This window comes from Gymnogyps californianus, chromosome 7 (assembly GCF_018139145.2).
Source record: "Gymnogyps californianus isolate 813 chromosome 7, ASM1813914v2, whole genome shotgun sequence".
Lineage (NCBI taxonomy): Eukaryota > Metazoa > Chordata > Aves > Accipitriformes > Cathartidae > Gymnogyps > Gymnogyps californianus.
This window is the reverse complement of record NC_059477.1, coordinates 24,025,575-24,048,605: the sequence shown is the minus strand read 5'-3', so window position 1 is coordinate 24,048,605 and position 23,031 is coordinate 24,025,575. Positions and strand designations below refer to the sequence as shown.

The 23,031-nt window shown below is 36.1% G+C and overlaps 1 long non-coding RNA gene across 2 annotated transcripts in view; it reads right to left on the bottom strand.

Annotated features, from left to right (window-relative positions):
* Positions 1-15,226: 15,226 nt before the first annotated feature.
* The window catches only part of LOC127018723 (uncharacterized), a 49,365-nt gene continuing 41,560 nt past the window's right edge, over positions 15,227-23,031 (bottom strand). For both annotated transcript variants that reach the window (XR_007766819.1, XR_007766818.1), the window contains exons 4-5: positions 21,607-21,758; positions 15,227-16,143 (exon numbers count right to left, since the gene is read on the bottom strand). This is a non-coding gene — a long non-coding RNA (uncharacterized LOC127018723). The remainder of the gene's footprint in view (positions 16,144-21,606; positions 21,759-23,031) is intronic.

Genomic DNA, 23,031 nt, shown 5'->3' with positions numbered 1-23,031 from the left:
TAGCCTGTGAAGTTTCATGTCAACTGAAATAATCAGTATACATTTCTAAGCTAAATCCTAATCACTTGGGTTTGACCTTTTTATAGTATCCCTCATTCCCTTGAGGATTTACTTTTGGTGACAATCTAATGATTAAATATAAAACAACTAAGATAAAATGAATTATGGCAACCAAACTCTTATCCCTGAGTGGAAAGATGCAAGTCTAAAGACGAGGACCAAAACTGACTAGACTACAAATTCCCAGGACAGAGTTTAAGTCAGCTGCTGTCAGCACTTGTAACTAGCAATCCTTCGGTACCCAAATGTTTCACTGGAATAACAACACAGAAGGAATCCAGTATGCAATATTTGCCATCTTTTTTTTGTTTGTTTTCAGTGATGTCCTTAACCTACTTTCTATGTCTTTCACAATTTCTGACAATGTTCAGTTAGCTCAATTTAACATTTTTCTCGCTCTTCTTTACTGCTAAAATAAGTCATTCAGTTTTTAATTGGAAAACAAGAAGGGAAGTTTTTGATAACACTGGGTGTATCCTTCAGTTTGTTGTAGCCAAAACCCTACACATTGCTGGCAAGAAAGATCTATGTGTCTTAATTCCAAAATGCAGCAAAAAGATTGTTTATTTTTGTACAAGTTTGAGATTAGCAATGAAGTTACTCTATGACAAAACTGAGCTGCAAAAGTAAAAACCAATAACATTACTTAGAAAAATCTGTGTTACTTATTTTCCTTTTTTCTTTTTTTTTTTCTTTTTTAAATGTCTGTAGATCACACTGGAATTTCAGGAACATGCATAATGTTGACAACAACCACTGCAAGTAACAAATGATCATAAAAACATGCCACTTAATTGTGAACACAGCAGAAATTTTGCATAGATGTTTTACAACCTTTCATACAGTTTGTCTCTAATTTAAAAAAAAACCAAAAACAAAACCAAACCAAAACAAAAAAAAAAAACCCACCTTACTAAAAAACCCCTGAGCTTTTAGAGAAAATATTATGATTTCAGGGCACACAAAAGTTAACACCACTTCTTGTCCACTATACCCAAAAGTAGCATTGAGTACAGAAGTTATTTCATTTTTAAGTCATTACCAGTAAAACCCTTAATCTTTGTTGTTACACTAGGGGCCTTTCCTTGTATTCTGCTCCTGAATATACCACCATGCAATGGTGCTAGATTCACTGAACATCACCCCAAGAGAGCATCATTATAAAGGTAGGTCCTTCCATATCAAAAGGGCTTTTTTTTAACTTAGCACATTTGGGATTCATTCTATTTGTCTTCTAGTTTCTGAAGCTTTAGAGTTCAGTCAAGTCTACATTTTTAGGTTTTACTCTCCTACCATTAAAAAAAAAAAAACAAACTGATTGTTCACATATAATCCCATTCCTATAGAAGTTGAGTCTTTCAGAAAGAAAAAAAAATCCTTCCCTGCCTTCCCTCTGTCATCCCCCCCAAAAAATTAAAAAAAAACCAAATATTGTGAGATCTGTGAAAGAGGAGATCAGAAGAAAGGATGGAAATCAGCCACATCTTCTATGAACAACAGTACAGCAGACCATTTCCACAGCTAAGAGATGGAAAACATGCAAGTTGCCCTAAAGGAAAAGAATCAGGAGAAAGGTGTAATTTTAGAGCACCGAATCTAAAAATTAATAAACGAGAAGGGAGTAAATACGTCCTGTAAACTTTCAGAAAGTTTGATTTTCTCATCATGCTCTAATTGCAAACGCTCTTTGCTACATCAGTGCTTATTAACAAAACTGAGGATTACAATTTCCTGAATAGTCAAGGCCAGGAACACGCAAAAAAGCAAACAAAACCCCAGAAAACCCACACCCACAGGGCTGGTGATGATTTTCTAGAAAACTTAACATGATCCAGGTACATGAAAACATAGCAAAGAGTTTCAAGAACCTAGTTAATGTTGCCAACTACCACTTGCAAATAGTAAATGAACTGTAAAAAACCCACATCACCTGATTGTAAACAGAATAGTCATTTTATATAGATACTTCATGCATTTCAATAACCAGTTTAAGTCTTCAGTTCTCATATGACAATCAAAGTACCCAAAGTCACTAGTCTTCAGGAAGTTCTTCAGGAGAAAAAAAAAAAAGAAAAAAGCATCACAATTCCTGTTAAGTTCATGGGCATTCTGCCATTGTTCTTGGTAGAATTACCTTTTCATTAGTGTTTTGAGAGACTCTTAGAAGCAGAGAGAGGCGTTTTCCGATTTTGGAGCAAAGGAATGTTTACCTTGCATTGCACCAGCAGAAAAGCCAACTTTCACAAGCTGTGACCAGATAAATCAACTATGAATATTCCTTGTGACAAAGCAAATCAGTCTCCTGGGTGAAATGATTGGATGTGCTCTTTAAGTAATACCTTGCATAGATTCATATGACACAAGAAGCTCTCTGAGAATTTTTTGAGCCCCTTTCCCTCTTAAAATTAGTTAATAATCATTTATTATTTACCTGCAGGAAACTAAATAAAACGTTAAAATGCTCTAAGCCTCCAAACCTGTCTCTGGCAAACAGCAAAACAAATACAACTGGCCAATTTCAATCAGATTTCTTTGGCAATTTTTCAAAGACAGGAAGAAGCGTGACACAAGTACTCTGCCAGGCCTTATGTGTCTCTGTGAATATTCTGTAAACAAAAGCACTTCAGCGCATCCCCAATCAAAGTCATACCAGCTGTTGTTCTTCCTGCACTTATTCTCTGCAGTGAAAGAGAAGACAAAAATCATACTGCCTGGACAAGAAAGAAAGAAAAAAAAAAAGGCAAAACAACACACATCAGAGAAAAGGGATATTAATGGCTATTTCAAGAAAGAAAAATTTGCTTTTCAGCAGGCATTTTGATACCCTCATAAAGAAGGGCCATGATGATGATGATAGTGCCATAAAAAATAAAACTGTATCAAGCTAGGACTTTCATTTCCTTTTGACTCATGCAATTTTACCAGATTTGTGTAAAGTTCACAGCGCTTCAAGAAACAACAGAAAGACACATTAACTCTGCAGTAGTTCATAGAAACTTTCTATGAGATAGGAAATGTATTCATGTTGAAAATATTGAGTCACTAAGCCCTCAGACTGCATTCCAAAAGTCTACCAGAAACATTTCAATCAAGAGTGCGAGTATGTGACAGCCAGGCCATTTGGGCTAAAAAGCATTGTGCAGAATTATGTTGGGCGAATCTAGTGCCCTCTAAATGACCTCATATTATGGCCATGGTATTAAGTCATGGAGAAACCTGTAAGTAAGATGAATAATTTTTTTTCCTTAAAAAAAAAAAGGAAAGGGAAACCTCTCAAGTTCCCAGTACGAATGCTAAATTACCCCCTCTCCCAATGGAATGCTTCATTTTCATTTCCAAGTAGCAGTAAGCCTATTGACCCCCATGGTGTTATCCTTTTCACTGCTCTTACAGTACTTTCTTTAATCTCTTGGATCAAAGATTGGTCAATAAAAATCATCTCTGCTTTTGTGGGGAGCAAACAAACTGCACCTAGTCCTATGATAATTGTAAATCTTCACTAAAATCCCTAGGAAAAAACAAAACAAAACAAAACAAAACAAAACAAAACCCACACATATGTTGACATTAACTTTGCAACTGGAAATGTTTGTGTTCTTTTTGTTCTATATTAAATATTCTGAATAATTTTATTTTGAATCAGTTGCTGTTGTTTTATACTCTTTCATACTCATTGCATTCTTTAATTAAGTAATTTTAGGCCTTGAAAAACTAAAGCTAAATTATATTTACACTCTGTTATACAAGATTTCTAATCAATTTGTTTAAGCCCTAATTATAGAAAAACCTCTGGGTCCTCCACAAAGGTTAAAAGATTGGACAGTATTTTAACAACAGAAGTATTTGTTGAGACAGTTTTCAAGAGCCTCCAGACTATATGGCATCCAAGGGCTTTGTGTTACACCTTAGGTATCAAATCTAATGAGAATTTGAGCCAGAAAAAGAAGAAAAAGAAAATAAAAACAAAGACCCCAATAGAATTTTTTGCTGGAAAAAAATCATCCAGAGGTATCATCTCCCTGCTACTTTAGCTTATAACCTAAGTCATTTTTTAATTCTCTTTCAACTTTAACCTATGCCTCCTGTGTGCCCCATCCATATCCTGACCTTATTATTCCAGAGTATTTCTAATATCCATCAGCTTCCTTGTCATCTAAACAGAAAGGAAGTGATTTCTGTTTAGCAGAAACTCCTTGAAGTCACTCGTAATCACTAATCACTGCATCTTCATCTACTCTGGACTCCCTGATGAATGCAGAGCATTTCCCTCCTCCCAAGTCTCAAGAAAAACACAGACTGTGGATGGTCCTGGTGATCCAGCTGTAACGCAGGTACAACTTTGAATGTTTCCACCACATCCCCCATCCCAAGACATAGTGCTTGAAAGTCTTGACATCATGCCTTGTAGACAATCTCTTGCTATCACGTTTTTATTGTCATCCCCCGACTGCCCTCCTGCTTCACCTATGAGCTGTTCAAAGCCACATTGCTACCGAGAAGTCTCCCCATTTCACCCACTGTATTCGCCTGGTCGTCAGACACGTTGTCTGCAAAGCTGCTCACAGATTCTCAGTCAAGCACTCTTCACTGGTAACTCTAGTAAGAAACAACGAACCTATGTACCCAGAACATTTTAGTCATAATAGGAGAGAAATTCCAGCATGCTGGGCTACATCTTCTCAGAGCAGAGATCCCAGACTTGGACCTTGATTTCAGGGAGACTTAAGCCAGGTCTTAACTGTGCTATAAATCACGTCCTTGTTTAGCAGCAGTTTCCTACTTTATTTTACAGCTCTACGCCATTTTTTGGCTCACATTGAAAATAGATCAGAAGATTCAACGGTGAAGGGGAATGTTTTCTTATTTGTTCTACATGGCGCCTTGTATGCACTCTGGAGTGATGTAAAATAACACGAGGCTAAATACCACCCATAAATACTGAACTATAATTATTTTCTCACACATTTATTGCAAGGTCAAAAGTTATTCTACTGGTGCACTAATTTGAAAAAACAGAACTTCACTTCCAAATCCAGATCTCTCAATTCAAGATGCCAAGGCTGAGAGAACAGCTTGTGTCCACACATCATAACCCTGCGTTAAGGATCATGGAGATGCACGCTGCAAATCAGGTTTGGCCCTTCGGTTCTCATGGAGAGCCAAAGGTGTTCAGAGGACAGGCAAAGCTCAGGTGAATCCAGATTAGCCTAAAACATAAAGGGCAATCTTGCATTTGCTGCATGAACAAATTCCCCATGATTTTATTTAAAACTTTGAGCATGCAAGCAATATGCAGCTAGGTTTCTTGCCCAAACCCGGAACAGTTTTTTCCCCCTATCAAGGGAAAACATTTTGTCACTTGGAAAACAGATGAAAAAAGTAATTTTTAGGCACCTAGGAATTAATAGGTTGCTACTGAAGAAACAACCTTTTGTTCTAAGATGTAGAAAGGGAGCCTGCTGTATGTTTCCACAATAGTGTCAGTGATATTAGTGCACAGAGAAGCTAACAAAAGGCAGCCATGCTGTCTGCTGCAGCACTAGAAATGGAGCAAAATACAGTAAGGTGAGGGGGAAAAAAGCAGAACAAGTTAATTTCAAGATCAATTTAAAAAACAGATTTAAAAATATGAAAATAGAATTTGGTATTTTTATGACAGGCTAAGCTGACACGGATTTAGCTACATTGTTATAGTAGCCTCAGAAAAACATTTCTTTGTTTAGAGGGACTTCATCATGATTTAAAAATAGTACATAATTTATATTTTTTCCCAAATCTTAGTGCATCTGACACATATATCACACACAGCACAAAGCACAAACACACATCTATCGATATATTCTTACTGTTACACCTTTTATAAGATTTCCCATACATGATAATAGCAACTTATTTAAAATATCATGGTTTGATTTTGGTTTTTAAATAAAGCACTCAGATACTAAAAATGGAATACTTCATATAGAAAATAGGTTGCTATTCTCTCAAATTGCCTCTCATGTTAGCTGAATATTAATAAAATCCATAAACCATTAGTACAGTATAGCTGCTTTGTTCTGAATTACATAGACCTTTTATGTTTATTCCTCAGTGAAAATGCATAAAAAAATTAAATCCTCTCTAATTGTGCTCTCTGAAGGTAGCTGGTAAAATAATTTCTAGTAGCAATAAATCAATTGTAGTATTAAAATGACCTGCCAGGTGCATCTTCTGGGTATCAGACTAATTAAGGGAATGTATTAATTGCAACTATTCATCAACACCACCAATGTTGTTAGGTAACCCTTACAATGAATCTTTTTACCATATTATCCAGCTATGAAACTGCAGTTTGACCAAATATAAGGGATTGAACAAAAAAAAAATTTAAAAACTATGCACAGCTTTCTTCATTATATCACTTTGATCCCAATTCTTTGCTAGTAAATCAACCAAACACAAGACGACTTATGTCTTATATGTGCATATGTAATTTATACATATACATATCTCTGTCTCAGTAGAGAGTTTTACCAGGTTTCAGAGACTGATGGGGGGGGATTGCCCTCCCCCAAAATCTAATACTGATACAAATTCATATGCATTTTCTGTAGCTATGAGCCAAATACGACCAAATTTGGATCATACAGGCCTTCACTGGAAAAGACCATTTACTTCTGAAAGCATGGTTTACTGGTATCTTCATTATTTTTCCACCAGGACTTCTTTATCACTTTAATCTATATGTTCTTATAAATGCAGATAACATAATTCCAGTCTGCTGTTTTCTATGGGTTGCTGGTTCCTCCAGTGTTATTCTCCCTGCTAAAAATAAAAGCTGTTCTTCAAAACTTCTGATATGTTTTATCACCTTCTTCTACAAGCAAAAATTCTGGATTGCACAATAACTTCATACATTTCAGACAAAACGCTGGAAGTTGCAGGATGCAGTAAAACTCCCACCATACCAATTTCTCTGCCATGCTTTTTAGTTTAGAAGAAGATTAGGAAAGGGATATGGTTATAGGCTGACAGAGGGGAAAACACATATATGTGTGAGTTCAATTAACAAAATACACAGAGAATAGTAAATACACAGACCAAATGTAAAAGACACAAGGACAAAACTTAGCCCACCATATCAAAGTTCACATTCCTCTCCCCAGTGTGCTGAAAACATTCATATCTAGGAGACTGGTTCTTGTTGACTCACTCTATCTACACCTTTTAGGTATTTCTAAGTCACCCTGGTATCTAAGCACTAAAAATAGATATAACTATGGCTTTTCCATTGCCACACCCATGACTATCACCATCATTCTCTGTCCCAGGTGAACCACAGTTTAAGTAGCACCTATAGATGCATAGGAGGTCATTCTTGTGCCCAGACAAAAATTTACCTTCTCTTGTGGCTGTTTATCCATAGATGGGCAGTGAGGTAGTGAAACTGGTCGTACTTCGCACATTTGGTCATTTGGCTATAAACCAGTGCATGCATACTTATACTAGAAGAAGAATGTTTTGGTTTTATTCAAAAAAGGAGAGGCTGGGGGAGACTTCACAACCCTGTGGCTTCTGCTTGTGCTTTTGCAAAATTACTCGAGTCCTACTTCTGCAGAAAACCCAGAGAATTATGCACCATGTCCTGAAGGCCGCAGTACTAGATACTGGTAATCAAAGCTAGGAAGTGAGATCCAGAAACATCAGCATTATGGTGCAGATGCCCTGATAGCAGCTTCCCAGATGACTTTAACCCAAGTGCCCAGTGCCAGGCAGAGAGCGCGCCAGGTACGGGGGCTCACAGCAGCCAGCCTGTTCAGCGCCCACGGCCACGCACAGCACGGTCAGGACGCTCCTCTTCACACGCAGCTCTGCAAACGCGCCGCAGTCCTGACCTCCAACACTGCTTATTGTTGTTTTGAATGTTTCTTGAACAGCTGCTGCCAGAATTGTCAAAATGAATGAAATTGAGAGAAAATAGACCCACAGTGAAAAACATTTGATTCATTTTTATTTATGACTCAAAATAAGAATATACACCTTCCTACTTTTAAAGTCTGTCAGATAAAGTAATTTTAAAATGATGTAGATGATTCACAATCAGCGATGAATTTTAAAGCCAGCCACCTGTCTCCAGCTTGTGTCAATACATCTCAAGAAATGCTCTCAATTGCCTTTGGCATTCAAAGAGTTAGAAATAGAAGTTCACAAGTAAGATATTGTTCCTGTCTTTCCCTTCACTACCCAGACTGCTTTCTGATCTTCCTTTTGTCCTCAATCCGTTGCTTATCCCTTTCACCTCTCTTTCTCACTCTCACTCCGTCCCCTTGATCCATCAGACACAGTCAAGCTATCTGACACCTATGCCTTAAAGTAATTTTGGACAGAAGCAAAATGCCCTAGAATCCTTAGTAATCCTCCTCAGATCCATGTACTGAGCCCCGGTTTGGCTCTTTTATAGCCACAAACAGTCTTTCAGCTAGCTAGCCTGGAAACTGAAAGCTGTTTCAGTAACAGAGGAAGGACAACAAATCCTGAAAGAAAATGAGCCTGCTCGGGAAGGGGGAAAAAAAAAAATCTTTTTCGATGTTAACATTAATATAAGCTAGAACAAATGAACCGATCAATAAATGAAAGTTAAGGAACTCTCTAACTATAGGAGGTAAATGGGGAGACAGTGAGTTCATGGGGGCAGGATCTGTCCTTTCCTTGCAGTTGTATACACTCCGTGTCCTGGTACAAGACAATGGTTTATAAACACCGGTGATTTTGTGAATTATTGAAACAGCTACAGCGTTCTGTAAGCCCGTAGAAAAATGTCTTTCACCCCTTATCATTCCCTATTGAGTGAAAGTGTAGTTTTTGACATACCAGAGTGGGATTTTTCTTTGTCCTTTTCCAGTACAACTAAATCGAAAGCCATATGGAATTCAAAGCGGTAAATAAAAAATAAAACACAAAAATCAATAGACTACTGCCAAAACCCTGTGGATCGTACTAAAGTCAGCGTTAAATTACCTTGCATGACTAAGCAAGAATCTAGAAAAACTGAAAAGACTACTTGTACCACACTGAGTGACAGAGCTGCTCTCCCCCAGGCTCGGGGTGTACCAGCACTCACACTCCTCCGGTACGAAAGGTAGATGTCAGTGACAGGTTGTGGGTTCTAAAGCTATCTCATCGTTGAGAGGAAAAAATATTTGACAAACCTATATTTCTCAGTGTGGGAACGTAACAGATCCTTCTCTTTGCAGCCTAATATAAGGTCGTCTTGTCTCTCCACTTTCTAATCTTTTCATTGAATCATAGAATCATTTAGGTTGGAAAAGATGCTTCATGAGCCAATCCTTCCCAGCAAAACAAAACAGTTGGATACATCCAGGGAACTTCATACATGATGAAAAGCAATGAAGGATTATCTTTAAATTATGAGTATTTGTACTGAAAGAATGTGGGGATTTTTGGAAGGGGGAGAGAAGGAAGAGCAGGAAACTGAGGAGCCAGAAGCTGCTTCTTTCTACCAAGGCCAATCAGACTTTGGCAAGTAAAAGGACATGGAGCCAGATACCATGCACGGACTATCTCAGGGTAAGGGCTTAATTCTTCTTCAGCTCTGCCTTGTCGTTCCTGTGGTAAACCCCCAGGGACAACGGATGTCAGAAGACTTGCATCAGACCTACTCTAGCGTAACGAGGAGCAGAACCTGGCATCGAGTTGTAGCAAAGTCAGATGAACTAATTCCCGAGACGTCTATCTGCTGACGAAGTTGGATTAGATTTTTGCAAGCTAAAAACAGAAGCTCACCCATTCTCTGCAATTTAAGTGATCAGCCATTTCTAAATCTACTAATTGGTAGTCCTCTGCAACAAAACAAAGAAAAAAAGATACTGTACGAGACTTCTTTTTAAGAAAAAAAAAATCATCACTGAAGGAAGTGGAACATACGTGTCACTAAGAGCTACGATACAGACATGGCCAGACCCTCTCCTTCCCCCAAAGAAGCAATTTACAACAGTGAGAGGACGCAAGTCAGGGGATCAAACACAAGAGAAGTTTAAAAGCAGGTTTTGGCTACAGTAGTGATGCAACCTAATGGGGGCAGGAACAACTTAATGGCACACAATTCCATTCTTCTGGTCGGGCCATAAGGCTCTGAGACAGCCTGACAGCTGATTCCACCTCTCTGGGATGTCAGTAGGCAATGCTCTTTACAAAAGCACAACTCAGACTTAAGAAGCTTTACTTACTCTTACTTCCTCATGATGAGTAGCAGTATGTGCCACATCAAGAGGCAAAGACTTTCAGCATTGCCATGTCCAGTGCTCCTAGCATTAGGCTCTCAGAACAGACTTTTTTTTTTCTGAAAATCCTGCTCCTAAACTCCATTTTTGCTTCCAAAAAATGGAAAAAGAAGACGACTGGTCAATATAAGCTTAGCAAATTAAAGTTAAATAAAAGCACACTACTACAAAATGATCATCACACAAGTCATGAGATTAGACAAGTTCATGATTTTGGAAAAAAATTATTTTTGACTGCTTTAGTCTGGCAATAACAGCTATTTGAGAACCTAACATGAGGTAGATCATTTTCTGTTCATATTTGTATGTTGCCCCATAACTAACAGAAAAAGTTTAGGAAGAAGAGTGTATATGAGTTTCTGTTTTGCTTTATTTTGCCAAAACAGGGATTCCAAGCAGGAACTTGACCTTAACTTTTGTGGATGGCTGACTTCAAAACACGTTTGCTTAGTCTGCTTTACAATAGTCATTAGCTTATTTCTCCAATACTATAGTAACGAGGTAAAATTTTTAGTCACAACCATTCTAGACATCTGCCAATATAAATGGCACATAGGTACTTCATTTCCAATGGTCAGTGTTGTGCGATAGGCCAGAAATCAGGTATCCCTGTTTTAGCTCTTGCCTACAATCTAGTCAGTCAAGATACACGTACAAAGACATTAAAATATCCACGATCTTTCGCATGCACTAATATACTCTATACTCTGTTTTCTTAAAAAGACATTTGGCCTTATACACTTTGTCCACAACAGCAGCAGATCCACTACAAAGCAACAACAAAATCCATACCTATAATCTGCATTTTCTCTGATTGTATTGGTACACCAGCTTCCAGCCATTAGCAATAACTGAGTTTACTAGTTTCTTTCTCTTCCTCTACCTTAGTTAGAAAAGAAAAAAAGCTTTTTTTTCCCTCTAAAACCTATCTATTGATTCTAAAAGCATCTCCTCCTTACCATGTTTGTTGCAATAGACTGTTGTTCTCTTTACTCCACTATTCTTCTCCTATACAGTTATACTTTAAAAGGAGCAGTTGCTTTCTTCTAAGTTTTATATGGATTTTTGTCTTTTACTTATGGCAGTGCTTTATCCTTAATATAGCTGTACAGTATACCTCATTTTGCCCTGTTTTCACATTTTCATTTTGTAGCTGCTCTTTTTTTCTGAAAAGCGTCATCCTTCATAGCAATTTTTTAAACAAATGCATGAAATCTAACAAAGTTTTAATTCATTAACAAATGCAATTGACAGATATATCACATATAATACAGGTATAAGACAACTGTCAATCTGCAAAAAAATCTGTTGCTAATAATGAACCACTGTTTAATGCTATTACATAGCTGAAAAATTCTAAAGAAACATTTTATTTAAGCATATTTAAGATGGCTGGACCTCTTTTAGCAAAACAGCCATCTGTCTTCCATTGCAAATGCAGCTATGAAAAACAATTGTTCAGGACTTCAGCAGCCTTGCCCAGTGCATGAGTCAAGCAGATTTTTGCTGAATCAGGATCTTAGTTCTAAATGATACCAATTTTTCTTTTCACACTTCAGATTTCCTCTCTTTAAAAAACAGAAAGGGGGGGGGGGGGGAAGGGGGAGGCAGTTTGTTTATCTATTCAGAAACACTGGAATAGTAGAACCTCTGTCAGTGAATTAAAAAAAAAAAAGGTGGGGGGTGAGATCTATTTTTATCAGAAATTTCCAGTAGAGTTACTCTGGTTAAAAGTCATTAGTCTTAAAAAATAAAATGGAAACGCATAATTTCCATGATGAAGAATAATAAGCCAACTATTAGATTAGCAGCATAGTTACTTCCATATGCTAGAAAATACTTACAGCATCATCCTGTACTGTTAGTTTTCACTGCTATGATAACTGAAAATTATCTGCGAGGGGCACAGTACAAATTCATTCATATTGTTTTTCACTTTGGAGAAAAGTACATCAGAATAATCATGTCAGACAACTAAGAGCTTCTACAATGACAAATGTCTTTTTGAAATATTCTGGGCCACAGAAGCTGAGAAAGTATGGCAATTTTGAATGGTCTGTATTTTCTTACTAAATCCTAAAGGACTGTTTGTGTTTGTGTTTCCCAATTCCTATAAAAATACCTTTTTATCATGAAAAAAAGTAGTATTTTGCTAGAGGAAATGCTTACAACAATAATGGTATTAGTCCATTTTAGAAACTTAACTTTACCCAGTATGTTTTACTACTAAAACAATATATTGCTACAGAAGTAAATTATTATTCTCTCAGTTCTTTTTAGTTGACACGACATTGTCATTAGAAATCTAGCTTCCACATTAATGTATCACTAGAGATACAGGTATCTTCATGTTAGTTGTATGTACACTTATATCCATACATTTCATTCGAACTACAACTAAACATAAATACATTTGTATTCTTGCCTTTCGTCCTTTTCATCCTCATTTTCCTCAGTAGTCCAAACAATCAAGAATTGCACATTACATCTGTTGCCAGTGCCTCAATAATTATGATGGAGCTATAAAGGAAATGATACACTCCGTGGGTGATTAAATCAGCCTAAACATTCTACTCGCATGATTCATTGTGGCATGAATGAAGACACCATATTCTTAGCCTTATATCTGTCCTGCTAATTTTCCTTAGCTTCATTATTTTTTTTGCCTGGTATCTTTGACCCTTCTTTTGCTTCCCCCCATCATCTGTCTCTTTCTTTTTTCTTCTAATTAGGCCACTTCCTTTTTTCTGTCCTTCTTGCTCCAGGTATACTTCTGTCCCTGCTCTCACCTCTTTTCCACTTTATCTCTTTCTAAGCACAATACCAATACCACATTTTTTTCTCTTTCTGATTTGTGAAAGTCTTTCTTTCCTCTGTCCCTGCCCAGGCTTCCTACCCCCTGCCTAAGCTTTTCCTTTCTCCTCTATTATGAGGTATGGTCTCTCTTGTATTTCTAGCTCTAAAGTTCACTGAGCTTTTGGGAAGAGAAAACTACAGCTGTGGTGAAACAACATAGGTTTGTCCAAAACTACTGCTGGCAATTCAGTTCAGTTATCAGCTTTGTTTGCTCTCAAGTAATAGTATAATTGCCCTAATTACTGGAAATTTAGAATTAAATAAAACAAAAACACTTAAAAAAAAAAAAAACACCAAGACAAATCTCTTGGGGAAATGCACTTACAGAAATCCTTTTGCAGGATTCACAGACTGCCTGCGCTGTGTGGTTGTTTTTTAGAGGATTACAACACAGTGAAGCTCAACAGAAACTGCTAGACTTAAGTAATGTAGATTGAAGCATCTCTACTAGCAACAAAACTGCACTAACATAATCCAGGTGAGGAGATAGTTCTTAAAGTATATAGTTGTATGGTTATAACCCTCATGTGTAATATACACCCTCTACATCTGTTCAGTTCAGCTTTTCTGACACCTAATATTTCAAATCAAGGAGAATTTTATTATATTATTTTGTTTGCAGTACTACATAAAGTGTAAGAAGACTGAGGAAAGTGATGATCAATTGGCAGTCATTTGCAAAGACCTTAGATAAAAGCACACCAAGGAAGAAATGTTGTAATAGTATATTCAGTCTCACACTTAGTCTGTCTTGAAGTGTGCTGCATTAAGGCTGTTGTAACATTATCAGTACTTATATTCTTTTGTAAACCAAAATTACACACCTGCACAATGCTCCTTACAAAACACCCTCTTTTTCAAGACAACTCTTGAAACTAAATGTAGGCACTTCTATAAATCTTTCCTGATTTGGGTCCTACATTTTAATTTTCTGGTAGCCTTCTCATTTATATTTTATAAAGACATTCCTATTTCTACTCCCATATTGAGAATATTATCTTCTATCTATACATCTTTTCAGCAGGAACACCCATTGCTACAATACCCTCTACTGCCTTATATCTTGCTACAAAACAAAAGGACAGGGAGATTCTTCTGGAAAATTAAGTAATCATAAATTACTATTGGATTAATGGATTCTTTTAAATGTTGCCTTTAGCCTTCTTTTTGTTTTGCCTAAGGGAAGAAGTCAGAAATAGGCCTTTGCAAAATAATCTGTAAAGTCAAACAGAGTTTTGTTGGATTAATAGCTTAACAATTTAGTATCTTTTCCTTCTTTTCTTGACTAAAAATGTATTACTGGGCAATATTTCCAAAGCTATCTATTCATCTATCCAAACAGAAGTGGCCATTTCTCAGAACTATTAAACACCTAAAGAAATCTTAACGATCACATGGAATACATTGAAAAGAGGCTAGCAGTTCCTAAGGCATAAAAGGTTTATTTGAGCATCTAATTTTAGGCATCCAATATTAGAAGTTTTGAGGCGTAGAAATTATAGTAAACTTTACAGGGAAAACATACCTGTGTGTAAATATATTAATGACCGCACAGAAACCATTACAGTTAATTTATGGTCTGCCACTCTTCATATTCAGTAGAAACATACTTGAAAGCAATTCAAAAGAGCTAAACTGCAAAATGTGAGAAAGAATGAAGAATCCAGCCTTTACTGAAAAATGGCATAAACCAGCATAGCGTTAATGAAGAAACAATATCTAACATACAAATTCTGGAAGGACTTTGTTAAAGACTGAGTAGCAAACACATAGGATGTTTGACTGCTTCTGAATGTTATACACTGGATGAAGTTTTGCATTCCCCCATAAATTAGGAGCAGAATTTGAAGTCTTACGTTGCAGTAGTCTAGTTGATGCAATTCTACATCCCACTTTAGGAAAACTGTTAGCATAAGCTCTAAAGAAAATTATATTTCATTCACTGCCCCTATATATTTTAGAGTCACTTCAAGATAAATAGTGCTGTAATAAGAGGAAAAAAGAAAGCATTAGCACTAGCATTTCAGCAAAACTATTTTATTCTAAGTTCTGTAGAAATTACACTATGCCAGTGATATTTAATTGTAACATAAAAATTAAACACCATTTACTTGATATAAAATTGAGATAGTATGTAAATTAAGTAAGTTTCAAGTCATGTCTTCTTACTCACATCTGTTGGCAGTTTAAATAGTTTTAGAGTCATTAATTGTTATAAAAGTGCAAGATTTGCTGTATGCTTGCCACTTAGGACCAAAGGCACAAAAGTCTAATTGAACTAAGTAATTAGTAATTTGTCATTTCCTATTGTCAGCAATTACTTTCCATTAGAAATCCTCACTGAAAATTCTAATTTGAAGTGAGGTTTGCATTTTATTGCTGTCCATCCAAATTAGTTTAAAATTGACAGCTACATTTTCATTTAAAAATTTAAAGATATTAAATATGCTTGAAGACACTGAGGCATATTCTACCCCATGTGTAGCTGTGATAACATATCTGGACTCAAAAGAATGAGAAGGAAAACCCAAAATACTTCTTTCTTTTCTTCAATTATGAAGTATGTACCAGCATTACATAGTAGGCCACATCACACTTTTGCTCATGCGAATAGTCCCCTTAATTGGCAATTTAAATGGGTAACACAGAGTACGACACACAAAATTATATAAGGATTCATTGTATTTCTTATTTGCTTTTACACAGGGAACCAGAAATAGGTATTGAAATTGCAGGTGCAACAGGAACGGAACTGTATATTTTCATGCCTTGTCCTAGAGGCTTTTCCTTGTGGTTTTACTGCAAGAGCAATTTTTCTTCTGTTATTTTTCAGACTTGTTAAAGCAATCAGCACTGTCCAGTTGTGAATGCTTGGCGTGCAGTACGAGGCAGCACTTGGAAGGGCAGGAGTGCTGCAGGTTCCTCAGAAACACACAGGGCTGATTAGCTGTGAGGAGGTGGAGATTTATAATTAAGATGTGTCAAATTGATATGTACTATCGTTTCAGGGCTCATAACATGGAACTACCTAGCAAGCAGCAGCTTCGTGCCTGGTAAAATGCTTCTGCTGCCCAGTCCAACCCAGTCCTGAAACTAGGGGACAACTGGATGTCCCAAGGGGCAAAGTGGTTCAACTTTACTCTATTGGCAGAAAGGCGAAAATAACAGTGGTATAAATTCACCACTGTCCCAGAGTTCTTTAGCAAGCAAGTTACAAATTTGAAAGTAAAGAGCATGGGGGTTTATTGTTTTTAATGTAAAAAAATGCTCAAACCCTGAAATAAGGTCATGCTTAGTGCCAGTTGACAAACGTTTCAACGGTTAAGCTAACAGTTTAGCAGAGGTTCATACTAAATGTGCTCAGAAGGTACCAGCTGGATATCAGTTGCTATCCACTTGTAAGTAAGCTTTTCATAGAAACACATACAGAAGATAAAAGGTATGTGGTAAGTTTTCACCATAAAATGAGGGGAGGGAATTTGATGTATAAAGAGTTGGCCAAGTGTGTAGTGATATTTTAATGTATTAATTCACAGAATTAGAAAACTATTAAGACCAGAAGACAACAGAATTGCACAATTGTACGTCTAATAATGGAACAGTTATTAGAGGTAGTATCAAGCACATTCACACTTCAACTGCAGTTCTACGGTATACTGCCATCTTTCTTTTTCTTAATTTATGTGATACGATAATTAACCTTTAAATCTAGCAATGGTCATGAATTTCCGTTAAATAGTTATTCTACATTCATATTTCCTGAAAGCACACATCTTTCACTGAAACTCTCTCTGATAACTAGTTAATACACATCACAGATCACTAGCACTCTATATTAAGCGCACATTAATTACTGTTAATTTAGAACATAACTCCTATGAAGAAACATAGCCACGTGCTTACAAAAAGCTCATCATAATTACTGCTATGAAAAAGAAAAGTGAAGAATTCTAATGATTCATCACTAATAAATAACAGGCATTGTCCACAATACTTTCATAGCTGAGGTAGACTGTACTAGGGAATCTCTCAAACAGACAGTATCATAGGCCTCTGTCCTTAAACTGATTTAAGCACTACCTTCACTAGGAATAGATTTGGTCCCTCTTTGGGGGGGGAGGGGGGTGTTGGAGGGGAGGGGGAGGGGCTACAAAAGAAAACAGAAGGGGAAAAGGTCAACTGGACTCTCAACACAAGTCCACTGGACTGGCAGAAACCTCACTCCAGCCCCCCTGCCACCTTCCACTGCAATCAGTTTTACTTCATACTGTATTGGTAGGAGCTGATTATAATTAGATGTTTGATATGTATTAAAGAAAAAACTGATCTCCAAATGCATAGACTGCTTCCTAATTATGTGTTTGCTAATTCCTTGGGGTGTTCAAAGCTAGGGTTTGGAGGTATTTTCAGAATAATAAAGATAGTAGGTATATTGCAAACCATTATTCTGCCATTTCTGCAGCTATGTTTAATTGCCAATAAGGCACTGAACAAAACAGAGAATTAAATTAAAAGTTCAATAAACACTGATCAATATTCTTGTAAATACCAAGTCTATAAAATGATCTTCTCTTTAAATGTAGTTATACTACAGGTACCGTGTAGATGATCTGCATTTGAATTTCATGTGTTGCTTGAAAGTCTAGTTAAATTTCTTTCCAGTAAAAACATTTTGAATCTAGGAATGCTGTCAAAAAAGATTATAATCCTGCCTTTATTCTTAAACTGTTGCTGTCTTCTGATTTCACATTAGCTCACGATCAGCTGAATAAAGAAGTCATCTTCTAACATGTAAATAAATCATCAGCTTCAGTTACTTTACCACTAGCTGTTTGTCATTCAGAAAAATAATGGTTAATCAATGACTAATCAATGAAGATGTGTAACGTATTAGTTTGCAGTCCTTCATCATCCTATTTTCCTCAATTGCCTGGGGGTTTGTGTTCAGTACTTACAGAATCGATTACAATTGCGAGTGATCATTCAGCTCATGTTGAGAGCTGTCAGCTGTGCTTTCTGCTAGGAGTTTTTACCCTCCTGTTTAATACGAGATGCTAATATTTAGCTGCATCTGACAAGCTAGATACCATAGTAGAAAATTTTATAAGAAGTGCTTAAGTAACTAATTGCAACACTACATGTCACTTGATGAAACTAAACTTTTCCTGACTTCACAATAATCATAAGCATTACTGGCTTGCTGTGGAAAATTAAAGGAAAATAGCTGTCTGCTTGAGTCTGATCATGCCTGCAGGGAAGGTCTAAGAAAGGCAACTGACAATGATGCCTTTGTGCATAACTGCAGGGGGAAAACAGATAATTCTTCAATTTTCATATAAACTGACATTCTTCACCATATGACATTCATGTGTGCACTCAGCTTCCTACCAGAGCCACTAGAAAAGTTGGACCCTCAGACTTTGGATACACAACAACATAAATGAGTAACAAAGGTTTCTATAACGAAAGTAATGTTTCACTGCTTGACAAGACTGTTTGCTCTGAATCAGATTTAAGCTTGTCACCAACATAAGGAGAAAAGATTGGCTGTTGTTCCCACACACACGCCAAATATATTACTACCAATGTATAGGTTTATTCACGTTAATTATTGTTTTCATACTTCTCTTAGAAAATGCATGTCAGTGGTAGTCATAGGGTGTGATGGTGGAAACTAATAATTGTTAATGTATTTCATTAAATATTTAGAACTGAGCAGTATTGATTAAAACGGCAATGCGTAAGTGCGCATTTCTAGTAGTTTTAGCTCCAACAGCTCCCTCTTGTGATTGAAATGTCAAAGCTCCCTTGCCTAAACTGAGCTACATTCGGATGTCATGCTAAGCTTACTGACGCTCTTTCCATAGCCAATATTAAGAAAAAGAGGGAGAGAGAAGTTGCCTTACCAGAAAATCATGCTAATATATCTTTTTAACTTAAAACATTGCAATGTAATTCAATAATCAAGGTTAATATCCAAGTTTAATCTAGAAAACTAAAAAGAGTCATTTCTCCATTAATTTAAGGAATATAACTCACCTAAGAATTGTTTTAATATTGTAGGGTTTTGTTCAGTTGCCTTATTTTTAGCTGATGTGACAGACAGGGAGGATAGCAAGAGATTTCAGGAAACAAGCACTTCCCTACCACAGAGGCTAAAAGCTGCACTGATACCCATGGTACTGAAAATAATCAGTGCCTGTTTTTTATGTAGTGCACAGAAACAGTCCAAATACATCCTCTAATTCAAAACAATAAGTCACCCATTAAAAATAGCTACAAAGCAATATTATTACCTTGCTATAGAGAAGAGCATTCCTAGCATTAAATCTTATTTTGTTTCTATGTTTTTGTCCCTCATCTGTATTGGAAATAAAATTACCTTTTGCAAAAGAATAGATATTCAGAACTTTTTGGTTTTATATACAGACAGATTGATATAAACCACCAATTTCTAACACGATCAGAGAAACTGCTAGTGTATTTAGTATTACTGCATACAGCAAAAATAAAACCAATTAGCTATTACTTACAAGACTAGTACTAGACAAATAAAAATACAAGGCCTACAAATTATGTGTAGCAATGATCTCCCTACAAGCAAATAACAAGCAGATACTGTAAAGAAGTAAAACGTCATGTAGCTATGTAGTCACATTATCCATAATAGTTGTAAAAGCATGACAACAATCATTATATTTAGCCTCCATTTTGGAAGAAACTGGTGTTTTAATTTAAGATTGCTTGGCTAAGCTGCCCCCAATGATCTGAATAAGATTCCTACTGGTAGCTTGGTTGTTTTCCTTCCCCCTAAAGCTTCCTATAGTACACAGAAATATTTAGACATGGTCAGTTCATCTTAACAACATCTTGAACACCCACCCCAGCTCCCAGCCCTTCAGAATGACAACACAAATAATTGCTCTGATATCACAAAGTAAAGGAAACAACACTTTAAATCATGGACGGCATTTTTAGTGCAAACTCTTGTTGTTTCTCATTTCTTAAGTTCCTGCCAAAGACTCAAAGAACACAAATAAGCAAAACAGATCCTTTCCCTCTCAGTTATTTGGTGTCTATAGAATAGCCATATTTTTTTGGACCAGTTAAGACAAGAACAAAAATACTTGTCTGCTTATATCAAGTTCATACTCTGAATGACCTTGCTTTGTCAGCTGACACTTTTTCTTTTGGTCTGGAAGGCCCCAGCTGATGGTAATACTATTATCAATAACAGCCAGAGTATGGTGACTATGTGCGACTAAAATCTTCTCACTTACGACTTTGCAAGCCAAACTGTGTTCTGATATTTCATGAAAATACATTTCTAACATACTTTTCTTGAATGAAATTGCTAATCTCTGTGTTTAAAATGAAACATTTACACCAAAACATCTAAGCAATCATATTACATAAGAATGACAAAAGTGCTAATTTTATCCAAACAATTCATAGGAAAAGTCATATGAACTATGATATGTTTCCTGATGCACAGAACATTTTTCTTCTTTTTTTTAAAGATATAATCATCAAAACAATGACAAATGAAAGACTCAGAAAAGGTTATGACTTGACAAAGTAACATTTTTAAAACCTGGACACCAATCAAATTGATATAAGCATCAGTGATGCAACACTTTCTGACACTAAAGTCTTTACCACTGTCTAAAATATATAGAATAGCCTATTGTGATTGCTTAATGTCAACTTTTGTTCATAAGCTCTTTCATAAAAGTGAAACAGGGAAAAATGATTTAAAGCAGTTCAATTTGTCTATTTACCTTAATCTTTAACTATTCCCATATGTCTTAGCTACATGATGTATGACTTGCCATAAACCAATTTTTCAAAGATATACAAGACAGAAAAAAGTCAGGCTCCTAACCTTTTATGCACTGAACTTTCATAGACAACTGGCAAAACAAAACAGTTCTAGGCTTCAGAAAAAGCTCAAAGGTTATTTTGCTCTCTTGCTTTTACGAAACATTTGCATCTGTTAAATAAGTTGAAATATTTCATTATGGCAAACAATCTCAAGGGAGAAAGGTCTTTTTAAAAATTTGAATTAAACCAAAAAGTTGATGGCTGCTATTTTAATAGAACAACTAGACTTCCATTTGGGAAGCAAACACTAGAGTTGTGCACTCTTTTCTGAAAACCAGCCTGTGACGCCGTACGAATCGTGACATTAAAAATTGCAAGTGGTGTAATCTCACTTTATGATCATATGCATAACTCAAGGCACTAAGTCTAATGACTGTTTTTCTAAGTATTTAGTAGTAACGCTCACTTTAATATGCATCAGTCTGAAGCACAGGGCAATGCAATGCACACTTTTGCTTTAGTTCAGCAAAACCTTCACTGGCAATTTAGAAAATAACACACTGCAGAATAAAAGTGTCTGACTTACCTAGAATGGTCGGTAGACTGGAGTAAGGCAGAGATGTGTTAATTAGCAGGAAATTTTTGTTCCATCCAAGAAGTTGCAGCATAGGATCCATTTGGGCATTGGGAGTAAGCAGGGTATCAGGTAGGATTATTCAGAAACTTATTTCTCCCACTCTAAAAAAAATTAAAAACAAAACCAGAGAATAAAAATATGCATAGATGGAAACAGGTTTAGGGGTTTTTTATACAACAAAAAATATTTGTAAGTCTGTGTACTGTGGTAAACCAATTAAGAAATATAATCTTCAATTTATATTAAAAAATATCATTCATATTTTTTGTTTCAATTTGAAATATCTAAATAAACTTCTACATTAAAGGACAGAATTGTGAACTTCGTAACTCAAGACAGCGTCTCATATCAACAGGAGCTAAAGCTTTTCAGTAAGTCTAGCAACATACATATTGTCTGTAATTTGGTATCGCTATGCATTTCAAAAACATTTGGTGTCAGAGACAGACCAGGTAGAGATATCTGACAATGGGGGGGGCTGTGTGTAAATTTTCTAAGACTGTATTTTCAGAAACCTCACTGTCACAAAATCTGTTTGTGCTAAAACAAAACAACAAGAAGGTACATATATAGAAAGAGGAAAAAAAACCCAAACACCTCTTAAACTTACAACTTTAGAGAAAGAAAAATAGTTTTAATCCAGAATATATATTTATATATATATTTTGAATCCTAGAATTAAAATGGCTGTTTTTTAAACTTCAAGTAAGCTTGAGAAACTGACTGCAGATCATGTATACAGTGTAGGGTCAATGCTGTATTGAATTTCTAGACCATTTTCAGACTACCTTCTGGCAATGGAAGCATTTTGACCACTGACACTCCCTATGGGTATATCTGACTATCCTGGTACAATGCACCATTCCCCATTATTGAATCTACAACAAACTGCTGTAGGTTATTCATTGATTGAGTGTTTAAGTGTATTCTTTGGGAGCAAATGGAGAACGAAATCTGTAAACAATCACACACACAAAATCAGCAGAATTCTTCACTCAGAGATGGTGTTCAGTTTCAGCACTTAATTATCTGTATTCTTTGATAAAAACTGTGTCACTTTATTTAAAGATGCACAGGAATTTTGCTTTTAAAAGATACACCAAGCTACAACGTGGAGCTGCACATTTTATCTCAAAGAAAAATTAAGCCATCATTGGCCAATATGACTACATAGGGACATAAGGTTTAAGCACATCTGCCATACTTTATGCTAACATCTTTATCTAGATCAATTACAATATGCACTATCATTGTTAAATAACCAATATAGATGCAGACTGCAGCTCTATAATATTCCTAATGGAGGTTAGAACAGATATTAAGAGCTACATTTTCATAAGCTCAAGCAGTAATTGTGTGTGCTTGTACGCCTAT